The 18578-nt window shown below is 46.0% G+C and overlaps 22 non-coding genes across 22 annotated transcripts; all 22 read right to left on the reverse strand.

Moving 5' to 3' along the window:
- Positions 1-76: 76 nt before the first annotated feature.
- Positions 77-158, reverse strand: trnas-aga (transfer RNA serine (anticodon AGA)). The gene has a single exon. It is a non-coding gene; the product is annotated as a tRNA-Ser (tRNA).
- A 911-nt stretch (positions 159-1069) lies between these two features.
- trnag-ucc (transfer RNA glycine (anticodon UCC)) lies at positions 1070-1141 on the reverse strand. Its single transcript has one exon. It is a non-coding gene; the product is annotated as a tRNA-Gly (tRNA).
- A 606-nt stretch (positions 1142-1747) lies between these two features.
- On the reverse strand, positions 1748-1829 carry trnas-aga (transfer RNA serine (anticodon AGA)). The gene has a single exon. It is a non-coding gene; the product is annotated as a tRNA-Ser (tRNA).
- A 912-nt stretch (positions 1830-2741) lies between these two features.
- On the reverse strand, positions 2742-2813 carry trnag-ucc (transfer RNA glycine (anticodon UCC)). The gene has a single exon. It is a non-coding gene; the product is annotated as a tRNA-Gly (tRNA).
- Positions 2814-3373: 560 nt separating this feature from the next.
- Positions 3374-3455, reverse strand: trnas-aga (transfer RNA serine (anticodon AGA)). The gene has a single exon. It is a non-coding gene; the product is annotated as a tRNA-Ser (tRNA).
- A 1589-nt stretch (positions 3456-5044) lies between these two features.
- On the reverse strand, positions 5045-5126 carry trnas-aga (transfer RNA serine (anticodon AGA)). The gene has a single exon. It is a non-coding gene; the product is annotated as a tRNA-Ser (tRNA).
- A 911-nt stretch (positions 5127-6037) lies between these two features.
- trnag-ucc (transfer RNA glycine (anticodon UCC)) lies at positions 6038-6109 on the reverse strand. The gene has a single exon. It is a non-coding gene; the product is annotated as a tRNA-Gly (tRNA).
- Positions 6110-6715: 606 nt separating this feature from the next.
- Positions 6716-6797, reverse strand: trnas-aga (transfer RNA serine (anticodon AGA)). The gene has a single exon. It is a non-coding gene; the product is annotated as a tRNA-Ser (tRNA).
- Positions 6798-7708: 911 nt separating this feature from the next.
- On the reverse strand, positions 7709-7780 carry trnag-ucc (transfer RNA glycine (anticodon UCC)). The gene has a single exon. It is a non-coding gene; the product is annotated as a tRNA-Gly (tRNA).
- A 606-nt stretch (positions 7781-8386) lies between these two features.
- Positions 8387-8468, reverse strand: trnas-aga (transfer RNA serine (anticodon AGA)). Its single transcript has one exon. It is a non-coding gene; the product is annotated as a tRNA-Ser (tRNA).
- A 911-nt stretch (positions 8469-9379) lies between these two features.
- On the reverse strand, positions 9380-9451 carry trnag-ucc (transfer RNA glycine (anticodon UCC)). Its single transcript has one exon. It is a non-coding gene; the product is annotated as a tRNA-Gly (tRNA).
- Positions 9452-10057: 606 nt separating this feature from the next.
- trnas-aga (transfer RNA serine (anticodon AGA)) lies at positions 10058-10139 on the reverse strand. The gene has a single exon. It is a non-coding gene; the product is annotated as a tRNA-Ser (tRNA).
- A 911-nt stretch (positions 10140-11050) lies between these two features.
- trnag-ucc (transfer RNA glycine (anticodon UCC)) lies at positions 11051-11122 on the reverse strand. The gene has a single exon. It is a non-coding gene; the product is annotated as a tRNA-Gly (tRNA).
- Positions 11123-11728: 606 nt separating this feature from the next.
- On the reverse strand, positions 11729-11810 carry trnas-aga (transfer RNA serine (anticodon AGA)). Its single transcript has one exon. It is a non-coding gene; the product is annotated as a tRNA-Ser (tRNA).
- A 911-nt stretch (positions 11811-12721) lies between these two features.
- Positions 12722-12793, reverse strand: trnag-ucc (transfer RNA glycine (anticodon UCC)). Its single transcript has one exon. It is a non-coding gene; the product is annotated as a tRNA-Gly (tRNA).
- Positions 12794-13399: 606 nt separating this feature from the next.
- trnas-aga (transfer RNA serine (anticodon AGA)) lies at positions 13400-13481 on the reverse strand. The gene has a single exon. It is a non-coding gene; the product is annotated as a tRNA-Ser (tRNA).
- A 911-nt stretch (positions 13482-14392) lies between these two features.
- trnag-ucc (transfer RNA glycine (anticodon UCC)) lies at positions 14393-14464 on the reverse strand. The gene has a single exon. It is a non-coding gene; the product is annotated as a tRNA-Gly (tRNA).
- Positions 14465-15070: 606 nt separating this feature from the next.
- trnas-aga (transfer RNA serine (anticodon AGA)) lies at positions 15071-15152 on the reverse strand. The gene has a single exon. It is a non-coding gene; the product is annotated as a tRNA-Ser (tRNA).
- A 911-nt stretch (positions 15153-16063) lies between these two features.
- On the reverse strand, positions 16064-16135 carry trnag-ucc (transfer RNA glycine (anticodon UCC)). The gene has a single exon. It is a non-coding gene; the product is annotated as a tRNA-Gly (tRNA).
- Positions 16136-16741: 606 nt separating this feature from the next.
- On the reverse strand, positions 16742-16823 carry trnas-aga (transfer RNA serine (anticodon AGA)). The gene has a single exon. It is a non-coding gene; the product is annotated as a tRNA-Ser (tRNA).
- A 911-nt stretch (positions 16824-17734) lies between these two features.
- On the reverse strand, positions 17735-17806 carry trnag-ucc (transfer RNA glycine (anticodon UCC)). The gene has a single exon. It is a non-coding gene; the product is annotated as a tRNA-Gly (tRNA).
- Positions 17807-18412: 606 nt separating this feature from the next.
- trnas-aga (transfer RNA serine (anticodon AGA)) lies at positions 18413-18494 on the reverse strand. Its single transcript has one exon. It is a non-coding gene; the product is annotated as a tRNA-Ser (tRNA).
- Between the last annotated feature and the right edge of the window lie 84 nt (positions 18495-18578).

Raw genomic sequence — 18578 nt, forward strand, 5'->3', positions numbered from 1 at the left:
GCGACCTGCATACCTCACTACTCCGAAGTTTCTGTAGTCCAACAGCGATTTGCGCCGAGAGATTAAAACTGTCATTCGTTGTTGGCAGGATTCGAACTTGCGCGGGGAGACCCCAATGGATTTCTAGTCCATCGCCTTAACCACTCGGCCACAACAACCACTCCGGAAGTTCCCTTTGGATCCACGCATAGTCAACAACATATGGAGCCTCGGTTTTCCCTTTCACAAACTGCCTCAAAATCCCTGTTTCAAAAAGCCTTCTTTTTTTCCATGGGCCATATTACCCTCAATACACACCTTGAAATGAAATGAAATGGAGGGAAATATGTGCTAGCCATGACAGAAAATGTATAGCAACTCTGAGTGCAAGAAAGGAACCTTTGCCTTCTGAGAAGAGCTGTGTCAGTTACTGCAGGCTGTTGCGAACTGCATGTAACCCTCAAAGTTCAAAGAGAATGTACTTCTTGTGTGGAAAATGTTCAGCTCACACATTCTGAGAATTGAAGACGAGGTCAGCAGAAGTTATGCTGATGGAAATATCGGCTAATGAACCCGGGGCCTCATACATGTAAAGCATTCGCTGTACCACTGAGCAACATCCCCTGTGCATGCTGAGCACACAAGACAATCGTCGAACCAGTACTGTCTGGGGGCCAATGATGACATTGCTCATAACTAATAAGTAGTGCTCTCGATGACGATACAATATCTTGAACAGCTGAGAAAAGTCTGTGAGTCACCGGATTGACACGGGGAGACGAGCCGCTGAGTGTGTAAGCGCTCAGGAAATTGGAAAGTCTTTGCAAGCAACTGACCTGCTTTCCAGGATCAAACTCCAACAATTCAGCAGATGCAACATGAGAAATAACGATATCGGCAGTATACGAAAGTGCTCAGGGAAAACCCAACGCATTTCAAGTCCATCGCCTTAAACACCCGGCCACGACAACCCAACATGTCGCTGTACCCCTCCTCCACTGCCAGCAGTTTGTACCTAATGTCTGTCAACCAAATCGTAGCTGAAGGTTGTAAGCTTTCTTGGCTGCAAGATGCAAATATAATGCTCGGTTGCGATGGCCGGGAATCGAACCCGGGTCAACTGCTTGGAAGGCAGCTATGCTCACCACTATACCACCATCACCTGTTTGAACCCAAATCCGGGGGAGGGATGAAAATTTTTCTTATCTCTCTAATGACCAGTGGCAACATTTGACTGGAGGAAAACTTTTTAATATTACAGTTATCCATAATTTAACATGGATCGAAAGCGGTAGAGGTCGTGGGATGCGCCTTTGCTTTGCAATATAACAACAACCGTTGTGTAAGGTGCCTTCCATGTCTCATACTGATAACATTTAGGAAAGAACAACACAAGCAGATTGTGTACTCTGGAGGATGCCAAGAAACCAGCTGCGATAGCTGGGAATCAAAACCAGGTCAACTGCTTGGAAGGCAGCTATGCTAGCCACTATACCACTAGCGCTACATGGAGAGGGGTTTTGTGTAGCAAAGCTTGTGCTTGGATTGGACTGCAGCAAGCACTGTTGATGTAGCCATCAATGACCCATATTTACTAAGATTGTGCAAGAACATTTGAAGCCACGCAAGGAAGCTTGTTAAGCAGAAGATCACACTCTCTTCAACATGTCTTCAGTTTCTTCTGCTACTGCAGGGACCTGCATACCTCACTACTCCGAAGTTTCTGTAGTCCAACAGCGATTTGCGCCGAGAGATTAAAACTGTCATTCGTTGTTGGCAGGATACGAACTTGCGCGGGGAGACCCCAATGGATTTCTAGTCCATCGCCTTAACCACTCGGCCACAACAACCACTCTGGAAGTTCCCTTTGGATCCACGCATAGTCAACAACATATGGAGCCTCGGTTTTCCCTTTCACAAACTGCCTCAAAATCCCTGTTTCAAAAAGCCTTCTTTTTTTCCATGGGCCATATTACCCTCAATACACACCTTGAAATGAAATGAAATGGAGGGAAATATGTGCTAGCCATGACAGAAAATGTATAGCAACTCTGAGTGCAAGAAAGGAACCTTTGCCTTCTGAGAAGAGCTGTGTCAATTACTGCAGGCTGTTGCGAACTGCATGTAACCCTCAAAGTTCAAAGAGAATGTACTTCTTGTGTGGAAAATGTTCAGCTCACACATTCTGAGAGTTGAAGACGAGGTCAGCAGAAGTTATGCTGATGGAAATACCGGCTAATGAACCCGGGGGCCTCATACATGCAAAGCATGCGCTGTACCACTGAGCAACATCCCCTGTGCATGCTGAGCACACAAGACAATCGTCGAACCAGTAATGTCTGGGGGCCAATGATGACATTTCTCATAACTAATAAGTAGTGCTCTCGATGACGATACAATATCTTGAACAGCTGAGAAAAGTCTGTGAGTCACCGGATTGACACGGGGAGACGAGCCGCTGAGTGTGTAAGCGCTCAGGAAATTGGAAAGTCTTTGCAAGCAACTGACCTGCTTTCCAGGATCAAACTCCAACAATTCAGCAGATGCAACATGAGAAATAACGATATCGGCAGTATACGAAAGTGCTCAGGGAAAACCCAACGCATTTCAAGTCCATCGCCTTAAACACCCGGCCACGACAACCCAACATGTCGCTGTACCCCTCCTCCACTGCCAGCAGTTTGTACCTAATGTCTGTCAACCAAATCGTAGCTGAAGGTTGTAAGCTTTCTTGGCTGCAAGATGCAAATATAATGCTTGGTTGCGATGGCCGGGAATCGAACCCAGGTCAACTGCTTGGAAGGCAGCTATGCTCACCACTATACCACAATCGCCTGTTTGAGCCCAAATCCGGGGGAGGGATGAAAATTTTTCCTATCTCTCTAATGACCAGTGGCAACATTTGACTGGAGGAAAACTTTTTAATATTACAGTTATCCATAATTTAACATGGATCGAAAGCGGTAGAGGTCGTGGGATGCGCCTTTGCTTTGCAATATAACAACAACCGTTGTGTAAGGTGCCTTCCATGTCTCATACTGATAACATTTAGGAAAGAACAACACAAGCAGATTGTGTACTCTGGAGGATGCCAAGAAACCAGCTGCGATAGCTGGGAATCAAAACCAGGTCAACTGCTTGGAAGGCAGCTATGCTAGCCACTATACCACTAGCGCTACATGGAGAGGGGTTTTGTGTAGCAAAGCTTGTGCTCGGATTGGACTGCAGCAAGCACTGTTGATGTAGCCACGCAAGGAAGCTTGTTAAGCAGAAGATCACACTCTCTTCAACATGTCTTCAGTTTCTTCTGCTACTGCAGGGACCTGCATACCTCACTACTCCGAAGTTTCTGTAGTCCAACAGCGATTTGCGCCGAGAGATGTAAACTGTCATTCGTTGTTGGCAGGATTCGAACTTGCACGGGGAGACCCCAATGGATTTCTAGTCCATCGCCTTAACCACTCGGCCACAACAACCACTCTGAAAGTTCCCTTTGGATCCACGCATAGTCAACAACATATGGAGCCTCGGTTTTCCCTTTCACAAACTGCCTCAAAATCCCTGTTTCAAAAAGCCTTCTTTTTTTCCATGGGCCATATTACCCTCAATACACACCTTGAAATGAAATGAAATGGAGGGAAATATGTGCTAGCCATGACAGAAAATGTATAGCAACTCTGAGTGCAAGAAAGGAACCTTTGCCTTCTGAGAAGAGCTGTGTCAGTTACTGCAGGCTGTTGCGAACTGCATGTAACCCTCAAAGTTCAAAGAGAATGTACTTCTTGTGTGGAAAATGTTCAGCTCACACATTCTGAGAGTTGAAGACGAGGTCAGCAGAAGTTATGCTGATGGAAATACCGGCTAATGAACCCGGGGCCTCATACATGCAAAGCATGCGCTGTACCACTGAGCAACATCCCCTGTGCATGCTGAGCACACAAGACAATCGTCGAACCAGTACTGTCTGGGGGCCAATGATGACATTGCTCATAACTAATAAGTAGTGCTCTCGATGACGATACAATATCTTGAACAGCTGAGAAAAGTCTGTGAGTCACCGGATTGACACGGGGAGACGAGCCGCTGAGTGTGTAAGCGCTCAGGAAATTGGAAAGTCTTTGCAAGCAACTGACCTGCTTTCCAGGATCAAACTCCAACAATTCAGCAGATGCAACATGAGAAATAACGATATCGGCAGTATACGAAACTGCTCAGGGAAAACCCAACGCATTTCAAGTCCATCGCCTTAAACACCCGGCCACGACAACCCAACATGTTGCTGTACCCCTCCTCCACTGCCAGCAGTTTGTACCTAATGTCTGTCAACCAAATCGTAGCTGAAGGTTGTAAGCTTTCTTGGCTGCAAGATGCAAATATAATGCTCGGTTGCGATGGCCGGGAATCGAACACAGGTAAACTGCTTGGAAGGCAGCTATGCTCACCACTATACCACCATCGCCTGTTTGAACCCAAATCCGGGGGAGGGATGAAAATTTTTCCTATCTCTCTAATGACCAGTGGCAACATTTGACTGGAGGAAAACTTTTTAATATTACAGTTATCCATAATTTAACATGGATCGAAAGCGGTAGAGGTCGTGGGATGCGCCTTTGCTTTGCAATATAACAACAACCGTTGTGTAAGGTGCCTTCCATGTCTCATACTGATAACATTTAGGAAAGAACAACACAAGCAGATTGTGTACTCTGGAGGATGCCAAGAAACCAGCTGCGATAGCTGGGAATCAAAACCAGGTCAACTGCTTGGAAGGCAGCTATGCTAGCCACTATACCACTAGCGCTACATGGAGAGGGGTTTTGTGTAGCAAAGCTTGTGCTCGGATTGGACTGCAGCAAGCACTGTTGATGTAGCCATCAATGACCCATATTTACTAAGATTGTGCAAGAACATTTGAAGCCACGCAAGGAAGCTTGTTAAGCAGAAGATCACACTCTCTTCAACATGTCTTCAGTTTCTTCTGCTACTGCAGGGACCTGCATACCTCACTACTCCGAAGTTTCTGTAGTCCAACAGCGATTTGCGCCGAGAGATTAAAACTGTCATTCGTTGTTGGCAGGATTCGAACTTGCGTGGGGAGACCCCAATGGAATTCTAGTCCATCGCCTTAACCACTCAGCCACAACAACCACTCTGGAAGTTCCCTTTGGATCCACGCATAGTCAACAACATATGGAGCCTCGGTTTTCCCTTTCACAAACTGCCTCAAAATCCCTGTTTCAAAAAGCCTTCTTTTTTTCCATGGGCCATATTACCCTCAATACACACCTTGAAATGAAATGAAATGGAGGGAAATATGTGCTAGCCATGACAGAAAATGTATAGCAACTCTGAGTGCAAGAAAGGAACCTTTGCCTTCTGAGAAGAGCTGTGTCAGTTACTGCAGGCTGTTGCGAACTGCATGTAACCCTCAAAGTTCAAAGAGAATGTACTTCTTGTGTGGAAAATGTTCAGCTCACACATTCTGAGAATTGAAGACGAGGTCAGCAGAAGTTATGCTGATGGAAATATCGGCTAATGAACCCGGGGCCTCATACATGCAAAGCATGCGCTGTACCACTGAGCAACATCCCCTGTGCATGCTGAGCACACAAGACAATCGTCGAACCAGTACTGTCTGGGGGCCAATGATGACATTGCTCATAACTAATAAGTAGTGCTCTCGATGACGATACAATATCTTGAACAGCTGAGAAAAGTCTGTGAGTCACCGGATTGACACGGGGAGACGAGCCGCTGAGTGTGTAAGCGCTCAGGAAATTGGAAAGTCTTTGCAAGCAACTGACCTGCTTTCCAGGATCAAACTCCAACAATTCAGCAGATGCAACATGAGAAATAACGATATCGGCAGTATACGAAAGTGCTCAGGGAAAACCCAACGCATTTCAAGTCCATCGCCTTAAACACCCGGCCACGACAACCCAACATGTTGCTGTACCCCTCCTCCACTGCCAGCAGTTTGTACCTAATGTCTGTCAACCAAATCGTAGCTGAAGGTTGTAAGCTTTCTTGGCTGCAAGATGCAAATATAATGCTTGGTTGCGATGGCCGGGAATCGAACCCAGGTCAACTGCTTGGAAGGCAGCTATGCTCACCACTATACCACAATCGCCTGTTTGAGCCCAAATCCGGGGGAGGGATGACATTTTTTCCTATATCTCTAATGACCAGTGGCAACATTTGACTGGAGGAAAACTTTTTAATATTACAGTTATCCATAATTTAACATGGATCGAAAGCGGTAGAGGTCGTGGGATGCGCCTTTGCTTTGCAATATAACAACAACCGTTGTGTAAGGTGCCTTCCATGTCTCATACTGATAACATTTAGGAAAGAACAACACAAGCAGATTGTGTACTCTGGAGGATGCCAAGAAACCAGCTGCGATAGCTGGGAATCAAAACCAGGTCAACTGCTTGGAAGGCAGCTATGCTAGCCACTATACCACTAGCGCTACATGGAGAGGGGTTTTGTGTAGCAAAGCTTGTGCTCGGATTGGACTGCAGCAAGCACTGTTGATGTAGCCATCAATGACCCATATTTACTAAGATTGTGCAAGAACATTTGAAGCCACACAAGGAAGCTTGTTAAGCAGAAGATCACACTCTCTTCAACATGTCTTCAGTTTCTTCTGCTACTGCAGGGACCTGCATACCTCACTACTCCGAAGTTTCTGTAGTCCAACAGCGATTTGCGCCGAGAGATTAAAACTGTCATTCGTTGTTGGCAGGATTCGAACTTGCGCGGGGAGACCCCAATGGATTTCTAGTCCATCGCCTTAACCACTCGGCCACAACAACCACTCTGGAAGTTCCCTTTGGATCCACGCATAGTCAACAACATATGGAGCCTCGGTTTTCCCTTTCACAAACTGCCTCAAAATCCCTGTTTCAAAAAGCCTTCTTTTTTTCCATGGGCCATATTACCCTCAATACACACCTTGAAATGAAATGAAATGGAGGGAAATATGTGCTAGCCATGACAGAAAATGTATAGCAACTCTGAGTGCAAGAAAGGAACCTTTGCCTTCTGAGAAGAGCTGTGTCAGTTACTGCAGGCTGTTGCGAACTGCATGTAACCCTCAAAGTTCAAAGAGAATGTACTTCTTGTGTGGAAAATGTTCAGCTCACACATTCTGAGAATTGAAGACGAGGTCAGCAGAAGTTATGCTGATGGAAATATCGGCTAATGAACCCGGGGCCTCATACATGTAAAGCATTCGCTGTACCACTGAGCAACATCCCCTGTGCATGCTGAGCACACAAGACAATCGTCGAACCAGTACTGTCTGGGGGCCAATGATGACATTGCTCATAACTAATAAGTAGTGCTCTCGATGACGATACAATATCTTGAACAGCTGAGAAAAGTCTGTGAGTCACCGGATTGACACGGGGAGACGAGCCGCTGAGTGTGTAAGCGCTCAGGAAATTGGAAAGTCTTTGCAAGCAACTGACCTGCTTTCCAGGATCAAACTCCAACAATTCAGCAGATGCAACATGAGAAATAACGATATCGGCAGTATACGAAAGTGCTCAGGGAAAACCCAACGCATTTCAAGTCCATCGCCTTAAACACCCGGCCACGACAACCCAACATGTCGCTGTACCCCTCCTCCACTGCCAGCAGTTTGTACCTAATGTCTGTCAACCAAATCGTAGCTGAAGGTTGTAAGCTTTCTTGGCTGCAAGATGCAAATATAATGCTCGGTTGCGATGGCCGGGAATCGAACCCGGGTCAACTGCTTGGAAGGCAGCTATGCTCACCACTATACCACCATCGCCTGTTTGAACCCAAATCCGGGGGAGGGATGAAAATTTTTCTTATCTCTCTAATGACCAGTGGCAACATTTGACTGGAGGAAAACTTTTTAATATTACAGTTATCCATAATTTAACATGGATCGAAAGCGGTAGAGGTCGTGGGATGCGCCTTTGCTTTGCAATATAACAACAACTGTTGTGTAAGGTGCCTTCCATGTCTCATACTGATAACATTTAGGAAAGAACAACACAAGCAGATTGTGTACTCTGGAGGATGCCAAGAAACCAGCTGCGATAGCTGGGAATCAAAACCAGGTCAACTGCTTGGAAGGCAGCTATGCTAGCCACTATACCACTAGCGCTACATGGAGAGGGGTTTTGTGTAGCAAAGCTTGTGCTCGGATTGGACTGCAGCAAGCACTGTTGATGTAGCCATCAATGACCCATATTTACTAAGATTGTGCAAGAACATTTGAAGCCACGCAAGGAAGCTTGTTAAGCAGAAGATCACACTCTCTTCAACATGTCTTCAGTTTCTTCTGCTACTGCAGGGACCTGCATACCTCACTACTCCGAAGTTTCTGTAGTCCAACAGCGATTTGCGCCGAGAGATTAAAACTGTCATTCGTTGTTGGCAGGATTCGAACTTGCGCGGGGAGACCCCAATGGATTTCTAGTCCATCGCCTTAACCACTCGGCCACAACAACCACTCTGAAAGTTCCCTTTGGATCCACGCATAGTCAACAACATATGGAGCCTCGGTTTTCCCTTTCACAAACTGCCTCAAAATCCCTGTTTCAAAAAGCCTTCTTTTTTTCCATGGGCCATATTACCCTCAATACACACCTTGAAATGAAATGAAATGGAGGGAAATATGTGCTAGCCATGACAGAAAATGTATAGCAACTCTGAGTGCAAGAAAGGAACCTTTGCCTTCTGAGAAGAGCTGTGTCAATTACTGCAGGCTGTTGCGAACTGCATGTAACCCTCAAAGTTCAAAGAGAATGTACTTCTTGTGTGGAAAATGTTCAGCTCACACATTCTGAGAGTTGAAGACGAGGTCAGCAGAAGTTATGCTGATGGAAATACCGGCTAATGAACCCGGGGCCTCATACATGCAAAGCATGTGCTGTACCACTGAGCAACATCCCCTGTGCATGCTGAGCACACAAGACAATCGTCGAACCAGTACTGTCTGGGGGCCAATGATGACATTGCTCATAACTAATAAGTAGTGCTCTCGATGACGATACAATATCTTGAACAGCTGAGAAAAGTCTGTGAGTCACCGGATTGACACGGGGAGACGAGCCGCTGAGTGTGTAAGCGCTCAGGAAATTGGAAAGTCTTTGCAAGCAACTGACCTGCTTTCCAGGATCAAACTCCAACAATTCGGCAGATGCAACATGAGAAATAACGATATCGGCAGTATACGAAACTGCTCAGGGAAAACCCAACGCATTTCAAGTCCATCGCCTTAAACACCCGGCCACGACAACCCAACATGTCGCTGTACCCCTCCTCCACTGCCAGCAGTTTGTACCTAATGTCTGTCAACCAAATCGTAGCTGAAGGTTGTAAGCTTTCTTGGCTGCAAGATGCAAATATAATGCTTGGTTGCGATGGCTGGGAATTGAACCCGGGTCAACTGCTTGGAAGGCAGCTATGCTCACCACTATACCACCATCACCTGTTTGAACCCAAATCCGGGGGAGGGATGAAAATTTTTCCTATCTCTCTAATGACCAGTGGCAACATTTGACTGGAGGAAAACTTTTTAATATTACAGTTATCCATAATTTAACATGGATCGAAAGCGGTAGAGGTCGTGGGATGCGCCTTTGCTTTGCAATATAACAACAACCGTTGTGTAAGGTGCCTTCCATGTCTCATACTGATAACATTTAGGAAAGAACAACACAAGCAGATTGTGTACTCTGGAGGATGCCAAGAAACCAGCTGCGATAGCTGGGAATCAAAACCAGGTCAACTGCTTGGAAGGCAGCTATGCTAGACACTATACCACTAGCGCTACATGGAGAGGGGTTTTGTGTAGCAAAGCTTGTGCTTGGATTGGACTGCAGCAAGCACTGTTGATGTAGCCATCAATGACCCATATTTACTAAGATTGTGCAAGAACATTTGAAGCCACGCAAGGAAGCTTGTTAAGCAGAAGATCACACTCTCTTCAACATGTCTTCAGTTTCTTCTGCTACTGCAGGGACCTGCATACCTCACTACTCCGAAGTTTCTGTAGTCCAACAGCGATTTGCGCCGAGAGATTAAAACTGTCATTCGTTGTTGGCAGGATTCGAACTTGCGCGGGGAGACCCCAATGGATTTCTAGTCCATCGCCTTAACCACTCGGCCACAACAACCACTCTGGAAGTTCCCTTTGGATCCACGCATAGTCAACAACATATGGAGCCTCGGTTTTCCCTTTCACAAACTGCCTCAAAATCCCTGTTTCAAAAAGCCTTCTTTTTTTCCATGGGCCATATTACCCTCAATACACACCTTGAAATGAAATGAAATGGAGGGAAATATGTGCTAGCCATGACAGAAAATGTATAGCAACTCTGAGTGCAAGAAAGGAACCTTTGCCTTCTGAGAAGAGCTGTGTCAGTTACTGCAGGCTGTTGCGAACTGCATGTAACCCTCAAAGTTCAAAGAGAATGTACTTCTTGTGTGGAAAATGTTCAGCTCACACATTCTGAGAATTGAAGACGAGGTCAGCAGAAGTTATGCTGATGGAAATATCGGCTAATGAACCCGGGGCCTCATACATGTAAAGCATTCGCTGTACCACTGAGCAACATCCCCTGTGCATGCTGAGCACACAAGACAATCGTCGAACCAGTACTGTCTGGGGGCCAATGATGACATTGCTCATAACTAATAAGTAGTGCTCTCGATGACGATACAATATCTTGAACAGCTGAGAAAAGTCTGTGAGTCACCGGATTGACACGGGGAGACGAGCCGCTGAGTGTGTAAGCGCTCAGGAAATTGGAAAGTCTTTGCAAGCAACTGACCTGCTTTCCAGGATCAAACTCCAACAATTCAGCAGATGCAACATGAGAAATAACGATATCGGCAGTATACGAAAGTGCTCAGGGAAAACCCAACGCATTTCAAGTCCATCGCCTTAAACACCCGGCCACGACAACCCAACATGTCGCTGTACCCCTCCTCCACTGCCAGCAGTTTGTACCTAATGTCTGTCAACCAAATCGTAGCTGAAGGTTGTAAGCTTTCTTGGCTGCAAGATGCAAATATAATGCTCGGTTGCGATGGCCGGGAATCGAACCCGGGTCAACTGCTTGGAAGGCAGCTATGCTCACCACTATACCACCATCGCCTGTTTGAACCCAAATCCGGGGGAGGGATGAAAATTTTTCTTATCTCTCTAATGACCAGTGGCAACATTTGACTGGAGGAAAACTTTTTAATATTACAGTTATCCATAATTTAACATGGATCGAAAGCGGTAGAGGTCGTGGGATGCGCCTTTGCTTTGCAATATAACAACAACTGTTGTGTAAGGTGCCTTCCATGTCTCATACTGATAACATTTAGGAAAGAACAACACAAGCAGATTGTGTACTCTGGAGGATGCCAAGAAACCAGCTGCGATAGCTGGGAATCAAAACCAGGTCAACTGCTTGGAAGGCAGCTATGCTAGCCACTATACCACTAGCGCTACATGGAGAGGGGTTTTGTGTAGCAAAGCTTGTGCTCGGATTGGACTGCAGCAAGCACTGTTGATGTAGCCATCAATGACCCATATTTACTAAGATTGTGCAAGAACATTTGAAGCCACGCAAGGAAGCTTGTTAAGCAGAAGATCACACTCTCTTCAACATGTCTTCAGTTTCTTCTGCTACTGCAGGGACCTGCATACCTCACTACTCCGAAGTTTCTGTAGTCCAACAGCGATTTGCGCCGAGAGATTAAAACTGTCATTCGTTGTTGGCAGGATTCGAACTTGCGCGGGGAGACCCCAATGGATTTCTAGTCCATCGCCTTAACCACTCGGCCACAACAACCACTCTGAAAGTTCCCTTTGGATCCACGCATAGTCAACAACATATGGAGCCTCGGTTTTCCCTTTCACAAACTGCCTCAAAATCCCTGTTTCAAAAAGCCTTCTTTTTTTCCATGGGCCATATTACCCTCAATACACACCTTGAAATGAAATGAAATGGAGGGAAATATGTGCTAGCCATGACAGAAAATGTATAGCAACTCTGAGTGCAAGAAAGGAACCTTTGCCTTCTGAGAAGAGCTGTGTCAATTACTGCAGGCTGTTGCGAACTGCATGTAACCCTCAAAGTTCAAAGAGAATGTACTTCTTGTGTGGAAAATGTTCAGCTCACACATTCTGAGAGTTGAAGACGAGGTCAGCAGAAGTTATGCTGATGGAAATACCGGCTAATGAACCCGGGGCCTCATACATGCAAAGCATGTGCTGTACCACTGAGCAACATCCCCTGTGCATGCTGAGCACACAAGACAATCGTCGAACCAGTACTGTCTGGGGGCCAATGATGACATTGCTCATAACTAATAAGTAGTGCTCTCGATGACGATACAATATCTTGAACAGCTGAGAAAAGTCTGTGAGTCACCGGATTGACACGGGGAGACGAGCCGCTGAGTGTGTAAGCGCTCAGGAAATTGGAAAGTCTTTGCAAGCAACTGACCTGCTTTCCAGGATCAAACTCCAACAATTCGGCAGATGCAACATGAGAAATAACGATATCGGCAGTATACGAAACTGCTCAGGGAAAACCCAACGCATTTCAAGTCCATCGCCTTAAACACCCGGCCACGACAACCCAACATGTCGCTGTACCCCTCCTCCACTGCCAGCAGTTTGTACCTAATGTCTGTCAACCAAATCGTAGCTGAAGGTTGTAAGCTTTCTTGGCTGCAAGATGCAAATATAATGCTTGGTTGCGATGGCTGGGAATTGAACCCGGGTCAACTGCTTGGAAGGCAGCTATGCTCACCACTATACCACCATCACCTGTTTGAACCCAAATCCGGGGGAGGGATGAAAATTTTTCCTATCTCTCTAATGACCAGTGGCAACATTTGACTGGAGGAAAACTTTTTAATATTACAGTTATCCATAATTTAACATGGATCGAAAGCGGTAGAGGTCGTGGGATGCGCCTTTGCTTTGCAATATAACAACAACCGTTGTGTAAGGTGCCTTCCATGTCTCATACTGATAACATTTAGGAAAGAACAACACAAGCAGATTGTGTACTCTGGAGGATGCCAAGAAACCAGCTGCGATAGCTGGGAATCAAAACCAGGTCAACTGCTTGGAAGGCAGCTATGCTAGACACTATACCACTAGCGCTACATGGAGAGGGGTTTTGTGTAGCAAAGCTTGTGCTTGGATTGGACTGCAGCAAGCACTGTTGATGTAGCCATCAATGACCCATATTTACTAAGATTGTGCAAGAACATTTGAAGCCACGCAAGGAAGCTTGTTAAGCAGAAGATCACACTCTCTTCAACATGTCTTCAGTTTCTTCTGCTACTGCAGGGACCTGCATACCTCACTACTCCGAAGTTTCTGTAGTCCAACAGCGATTTGCGCCGAGAGATTAAAACTGTCATTCGTTGTTGGCAGGATTCGAACTTGCGCGGGGAGACCCCAATGGATTTCTAGTCCATCGCCTTAACCACTCGGCCACAACAACCACTCTGGAAGTTCCCTTTGGATCCACGCATAGTCAACAACATATGGAGCCTCGGTTTTCCCTTTCACAAACTGCCTCAAAATCCCTGTTTCAAAAAGCCTTCTTTTTTTCCATGGGCCATATTACCCTCAATACACACCTTGAAATGAAATGAAATGGAGGGAAATATGTGCTAGCCATGACAGAAAATGTATAGCAACTCTGAGTGCAAGAAAGGAACCTTTGCCTTCTGAGAAGAGCTGTGTCAATTACTGCAGGCTGTTGCGAACTGCATGTAACCCTCAAAGTTCAAAGAGAATGTACTTCTTGTGTGGAAAATGTTCAGCTCACACATTCTGAGAGTTGAAGACGAGGTCAGCAGAAGTTATGCTGATGGAAATACCGGCTAATGAACCCGGGGCCTCATACATGCAAAGCATGCGCTGTACCACTGAGCAACATCCCCTGTGCATGCTGAGCACACAAGACAATCGTCGAACCAGTACTGTCTGGGGGCCAATGATGACATTTCTCATAGCTAATAAGTAGTGCTCTCGATGACGATACAATATCTTGAACAGCTGAGAAAAGTCTGTGAGTCACCGGATTGACACGGGGAGACGAGCCGCTGAGTGTGTAAGCGCTCAGGAAATTGGAAAGTCTTTGCAAGCAACTGACCTGCTTTCCAGGATCAAACTCCAACAATTCAGCAGATGCAACATGAGAAATAACGATATTGGCAGTATACGAAGCTGCTCAGGGAAAACCCAACGCATTTCAAGTCCATCGCCTTAAACACCCGGCCACGACAACCCAACATGTCGCTGTACCCCTCCTCCACTGCCAGCAGTTTGTACCTAATGTCTGTCAACCAAATCGTAGCTGAAGGTTGTAAGCTTTCTTGGCTGCAAGATGCAAATATAATGCTCTGTTGCGATGGCCGGGAATCGAACCCGGGTCAACTGCTTGGAAGGCAGCTATGCTCACCACTATACCACCATCGCCTGTTTGAACCCAAATCCGGGGGAGGGATGAAAATTTTTCCTATCTCTCTAATGACCAGTGGCAACATTTGACTGGAGGAAAACTTTTTAATATTACAGTTATCCATAATTTAACATGGATCGAAAGCGGTAGAGGTCGTGGGATGCGCCTTTGCTTTGCAATATAACAACAACCGTTGTGTAAGGTGCCTTCCATGTCTCATACTGATAACATTTAGGAAAGAACAACACAAGCAGATTGTGTACTCTGGAGGATGCCAAGAAACCAGCTGCGATAGCTGGGAATCAAAACCAGGTCAACTGCTTGGAAGGCAGCTATGCTAGCCACTATACCACTAGCGCTACATGGAGAGGGGTTTTGTGTAGCAAAGCTTGTGCTCGGATTGGACTGCAGCAAGCACTGTTGATGTAGCCATCAATGACCCATATTTACTAAGATTGTGCAAGAACATTTGAAGCCACGCAAGGAAGCTTGTTAAGCAGAAGATCACACTCTCTTCAACATGTCTTCAGTTTCTTCTGCTACTGCAGGGACCTGCATACCTCACTACTCCGAAGTTTCTGTAGTCCAACAGCGATTTGCGCCGAGAGATTAAAACTGTCATTCGTTGTTGGCAGGATTTGAACTTGCGCGGGGAGACCCCAATGGATTTCTAGTCCATCGCCTTAACCACTCGGCCACAACAACCACTCTGGAAGTTCCCTTTGGATCCACACATAGTCAACAACATATGGAGCCTCGGTTTTCCCTTTCACAAACTGCCTCAAAATCCCTGTTTCAAAAAGCCTTCTTTTTTTCCATGGGCCATATTACCCTCAATACACACCTTGAAATGAAATGAAATGGAGGGAAATATGTGCTAGCCATGACAGAAAATGTATAGCAACTCTGAGTGCAAGAAAGGAACCTTTGCCTTCTGAGAAGAGCTGTGTCAATTACTGCAGGCTGTTGCGAACTGCATGTAACCCTCAAAGTTCAAAGAGAATGTACTTCTTGTGTGGAAAATGTTCAGCTCACACATTCTGAGAGTTGAAGACGAGGTCAGCAGAAGTTATGCTGATGGAAATACCGGCTAATGAACCCGGGGCCTCATACATGCAAAGCATGCGCTGTACCACTGAGCAACATCCCTTGTGCATGCTGAGCACACAAGACAATCGTCGAACCAGTACTGTCTGGGGGCCAATGATGACATTTCTCATAGCTAATAAGTAGTGCTCTCGATGACGATACAATATCTTGAACAGCTGAGAAAAGTCTGTGAGTCACCGGATTGACACGGGGAGACGAGCCGCTGAGTGTGTAAGCGCTCAGGAAATTGGAAAGTCTTTGCAAGCAACTGACCTGCTTTCCAGGATCAAACTCCAACAATTCAGCAGATGCAACATGAGAAATAACGATATCGGCAGTATACGAAAGTGCTCAGGGAAAACCCAACGCATTTCAAGTCCATCGCCTTAAACACCCGGCCACGACAACCCAACATGTTGCTGTACCCCTCCTCCACTGCCAGCAGTTTGTACCTAATGTCTGTCAACCAAATCGTAGCTGAAGGTTGTAAGCTTTCTTGGCTGCAAGATGCAAATATAATGCTCTGTTGCGATGGCCGGGAATCGAACCCGGGTCAACTGCTTGGAAGGCAGCTATGCTCACCACTATACCACCATCGCCTGTTTGAACCCAAATCCGGGGGAGGGATGAAAATTTTTCCTATCTCTCTAATGACCAGTGGCAACATTTGACTGGAGGAAAACTTTTTAATATTACAGTTATCCATAATTTAACATGGATCGAAAGCGGTAGAGGTCGTGGGATGCGCCTTTGCTTTGCAATATAACAACAACCGTTGTGTAAGGTGCCTTCCATGTCTCATACTGATAACATTTAGGAAAGAACAACACAAGCAGATTGTGTACTCTGGAGGATGCCAAGAAACCAGCTGCGATAGCTGGGAATCAAAACCAGGTCAACTGCTTGGAAGGCAGCTATGCTAGCCACTATACCACTAGCGCTACATGGAGAGGGGTTTTGTGTAGCAAAGCTTGTGCTCGGATTGGACTGCAGCAAGCACTGTTGATGTAGCCATCAATGACCCATATTTACTAAGATTGTGCAAGAACATTTGAAGCCACGCAAGGAAGCTTGTTAAGCAGAAGATCACACCCTCTTCAACATGTCTTCAGTTTCTTCTGCTACTGCAGGGACCTGCATACCTCACTACTCCGAAGTTTCTGTAGTCCAACAGCGATTTGCGCCGAGAGATTAAAACTGTCATTCGTTGTTGGCAGGATTTGAACTTGCGCGGGGAGATCCCAATGGATTTCTAGTCCATCGCCTTAACCACTCGGCCACAACAACCACTCTGAAAGTTCCCTTTGGATCCACGCATAGTCAACAACATATGGAGCCTCGGTTTTCCCTTTCACAAACTGCCTCAAAATCCCTGTTTCAAAAAGCCTTCTTTTTTTCCATGGGCCATATTACCCTCAATACACACCTTGAAATGAAATGAAATGGAGGGAAATATGTGCTAGCCATGACAGAAAATGTATAGCAACTCTGAGTGCAAGAAAGGAACCTTTGCCTTCTGAGAAGAGCTGTGTCAATTACTGCAGGCTGTTGCGAACTGCATGTAACCCTCAAAGTTCAAAGAGAATGTACTTCTTGTGTGGAAAATGTTCAGCTCACACATTCTGAGAGTTGAAGACGAGGTCAGCAGAAGTTATGCTGATGGAAATACCGGCTAATGAACCCGGGGCCTCATACATGCAAAGCATGCGCTGTACCACTGAGCAACATCCCCTGTGCATGCTGAGCACACAAGACAATCGTCGAACCAGTACTGTCTGGGGGCCAATGATGACATTTCTCATAGCTAATAAGTAGTGCTCTCGATGACGATACAATATCTTGAACAGCTGAGAAAAGTCTGTGAGTCACCGGATTGACACGGGGAGACGAGCCGCTGAGTGTGTAAGCGCTCAGGAAATTGGAAAGTCTTTGCAAGCAACTGACCTGCTTTCCAGGATCAAACTCCAACAATTCAGCAGATGCAACATGAGAAATAACGATATTGGCAGTATACGAAGCTGCTCAGGGAAAACCCAATGCATTTCAAGTCCATCGCCTTAAACACCCGGCCACGACAACCCAACATGTCGCTGTACCCCTCCTCCACTGCCAGCAGTTTGTACCTAATGTCTGTCAACCAAATCGTAGCTGAAGGTTGTAAGCTTTCTTGGCTGCAAGATGCAAATATAATGCTCGGTTGCGATGGCCGGGAATCGAACCCGGGTCAACTGCTTGGAAGGCAGCTATGCTCACCACTATACCACCATCGCCTGTTTGAGCCCAAATCCGGGGGAGGGATGAAAATTTTTCCTATCTCTCTAATGGCCAGTGGCAACATTTGACTGGAGGAAAACTTTTTAATATTACAGTTATCCATAATTTAACATGGATCGAAAGCGGTAGAGGTCGTGGGATGCGCCTTTGCTTTGCAATATAACAACAACCGTTGTGTAAGGTGCCTTCCATGTCTCATACTGATAACATTTAGGAAAGAACAACACAAGCAGATTGTGTACTCTGGAGGATGCCAAGAAACCAGCTGCGATAGCTGGGAATCAAAACCAGGTCAACTGCTTGGAAGGCAGCTATGCTAGCCACTATACCACTAGCGCTACATGGAGAGGGGTTTTGTGTAGCAAAGCTTGTGCTCGGATTGGACTGCAGCAAGCACTGTTGATGTAGCCATCAATGACCCATATTTACTAAGATTGTGCAAGAACATTTGAAGCCACGCAAGGAAGCTTGTTAAGCAGAAGATCACACTCTCTTCAACATGTCTTCAGTTTCTTCTGCTACTGCAGGGACCTGCATACCTCACTACTCCAAAGTTTCTGTAGTCCAACAGCGATTTGCGCCGAGAGATTAAAACTGTCATTCGTTGTTGGCAGGATTCGAACTTGCGCGGGGAGACCCCAATTGATTTCTAGTCCATCGCCTTAACCACTCGGCCACAACAACCACTCTGAAAGTTCCCTTTGGATCCACGCATAGTCAACAACATATGGAGCCTCGGTTTTCCCTTTCACAAACTGCCTCAAAATC

This window comes from Labrus bergylta, chromosome 15, assembly GCF_963930695.1.
Source record: "Labrus bergylta chromosome 15, fLabBer1.1, whole genome shotgun sequence".
Lineage (NCBI taxonomy): Eukaryota > Metazoa > Chordata > Actinopteri > Labriformes > Labridae > Labrus > Labrus bergylta.